The sequence below is a fragment of the Octopus bimaculoides genome, chromosome 18 (assembly GCF_001194135.2).
Source record: "Octopus bimaculoides isolate UCB-OBI-ISO-001 chromosome 18, ASM119413v2, whole genome shotgun sequence".
Taxonomy (NCBI): domain Eukaryota; kingdom Metazoa; phylum Mollusca; class Cephalopoda; order Octopoda; family Octopodidae; genus Octopus; species Octopus bimaculoides.
In genome coordinates, this window is record NC_068998.1 from 49,924,251 (window position 1) to 49,926,962 (window position 2,712).

The 2,712-nt window shown below is 32.5% G+C and overlaps 1 protein-coding gene and 1 long non-coding RNA gene across 6 annotated transcripts in view; one reads left to right on the forward strand and one right to left on the reverse strand.

Moving 5' to 3' along the window:
* The window catches only part of LOC128249894 (uncharacterized), a 25,933-nt gene that overhangs the window by 13,750 nt on the left and 9,471 nt on the right, over window positions 1-2,712 (reverse strand). The gene's annotated exons all lie outside the window — the stretch shown is intronic.
* LOC106875519 (uncharacterized) overlaps window positions 1-2,712 on the forward strand; it is a 26,623-nt gene that overhangs the window by 9,663 nt on the left and 14,248 nt on the right. For all 5 annotated transcript variants that reach the window (XR_001410128.2, XR_001410130.2, XR_008266032.1 and 2 more), the window contains 2 exons: window positions 630-729; window positions 2,121-2,206. The gene's annotated coding sequence lies outside the window, so the exon portion shown is untranslated. The remainder of the gene's footprint in view (window positions 1-629; window positions 730-2,120; window positions 2,207-2,712) is intronic.

A 2,712-nucleotide genomic window follows, 5' to 3' on the forward strand; every position in this document is an offset into this window, starting at 1 on the left:
ACTTTATTTAAAAGCAGCAGAAATATTTAAAAAAAAAACGTTACTCTGAGTTTCACGTTCCCGTTCATATATACGTATTAACAGAGTAATCACATTCAAAGAAATCATTACTAAAGTGGTTTGGAGAATTCGGACACCGACATCACATCATAGTGTTAATGTGGTTTAAAAACTTGGCATTGATGTTGTGTTATTCGACTAAAATTTCGATGTGTTACCGGAGTATATCTGCAATCTATCGACAGAAACCAGTGAAGGGTAACATAAATTCTGGCTTGACTTTTCTGAAATAAACAAGTTCGAAAATACTAATGTTGATTACAGGGAATCCGAATATAACAGAACCAAAACATATAGTTCCTTCAAGAACTATGATATCAATATTTTCAAATACTTATAACAGAGAAATATAGAAGTCCTCTATCATTACTGCTTTTATTATTCCAATTATTGTAATAATATTTACATATTCATTATTCGTTCAAATATTACAAAAACGGCAATTTATACACAGGAATGATTCCACAAAATTTTACTATATATGACTGTTTCAGTTATGTAGCATTTCTTCATAGATACACAATTTTGTAAGGACGTTGGTGACTAATATTAAGCTGTAAAATCTGCAGGTGTTGCAGCTGATGAAAGGTGCATGGAACTGGGACAGAAGTACTGCGATAAAGCTATGTTGACGTATCCATTGGCGACACCTGATATGAACTACTGCAAGTACATACCCTATGTTTTATTATTTTTTTGTTGAATATGAATCCTATCTACGTTGACTCTGCATTCATCATTTCGGGATTGATGAAGTAATATTCCAGTTGAGCACAAAGGTTGTTTTAATCAACTAACCACTCTTTTCAAAATACTGGCCCTGCAATAAAAAGTAGAATTCTTAATATAATCTTTTCTACTCGAGGTACGAGGCCCGAAATTTGGTGGGGGGAGGGCAGTCAATTAGTTCGACCCCAGTAGGCAACTGGTATTTAATTTATCAACCCCCAGAAAGGATGAAAGGCAAAGTCAACCTCGGCGAAATTTGAACTCAGAATGTAACGTCAGACGAAATACAGCTAAGCATTTCGTTCGGCGTGTTAACTCTTCTGTTAGCTGGCCGCCACGTACAAGTTAATATAAAGTGATGGAAAAAAGAAATATGTGCAAGGAAATACCTAAAAAAAAAAAAATAATAACTTACGAGAAAAAAAAAAGGACTGATTATCTCTGTGTGAATATATTTAAGCTGCATTAATTCCTGATCTTAAAATGTTCGTCGACACTTCTTGATAGTGGATGTTAACACAAAAATATATGTGTATAAACATACTGGTGATCCAGTCCAGCATAACGGACTCACTTTTTTATTTCCTTTTGCTGCATCGTATATTTAGTTCTAGAATTTCAAACTATGTACCACCTAATGTTACTTTTTAATATCCAATATTCTAATATAGATTAATATAACGAAACCCATGCCTAGCGATTTTTTGAAAATGTGTTTAAACTGAGTTCTTTAAAAGAAGCAATTTATTTTTTCAATTCATGATTTACCTACGTTGGTTGTAATATCTGAAATTGAATATATATGAATACATATGTACACACACATACACATCACATACGCACACCTCTACGCACACGCAACACATACACGCACGCATAACCCCACACACGAACACACACACATACACACACACACAAACACACACACATATATATATATATATATATATATACATACATATGTATATACATATTCATAACTATATATGTCTATATATGTAAGTATATACATATGTGTGTGTATATATAAGTATGGATGTACATACATACATACATACACACACACACATATATATATATATATATATATATATATATATATATATGTATATGTTTATATATATATAGATAGATAGATACTTACATACATACATACATACATACATACATATATATGCATGTGTGTATTCGTGCGCGCGAGAAAATCCCCTAAATACAGCAGACGAATTTCACATGTGCACTATTTCATGTCATCCTATATATATGATATTATAACACAAGCTGTCATGATAACTTTTAAAAATATCCGCGATTATGTTTTTGGATTTCAGCCGTTTGGAATTATTTCTGTCATGCTTTACACCGATCGATTCATGCCATAAGCGGTTAAAAAGAATTTCCGACGTAGATTGCAAACGTAAGCAATTTCTAATATTCATAATATTCTTGAAACAGAAATTTGTAACACTTATGAGAAAGATTACGTTCTTACGTCCTATTTCGACTATAAAATTGTCTTAAAAATCATTTACTATTATGTTCACGAGTGTTAAGACGAGATTTTAGGAAAATGTGCCCTTGATCAATGCAAGTAATCCATCAATCCATCCATCCATCAATCCAGCCATCCATCATCCATCCATCATCAATCCATCAATCCATCATCTACCCATCATCAATCCATCATCCATACATCATCCATCATTCATCATCCATCATCCATCATCAATCATCAACCATCATCAATCGTTAATCATCAACCATCAATCATCAATCATCATCAATCATCAGCAATCGTTAATCACCAATCATCATCAATCATCAATCAGCATCAATTTTCATCATTCATCAACCATCATTCATCATTAATCATCAATCGCCAATCATCAATCATCATCAATCATCAATCATCAATCATCAATC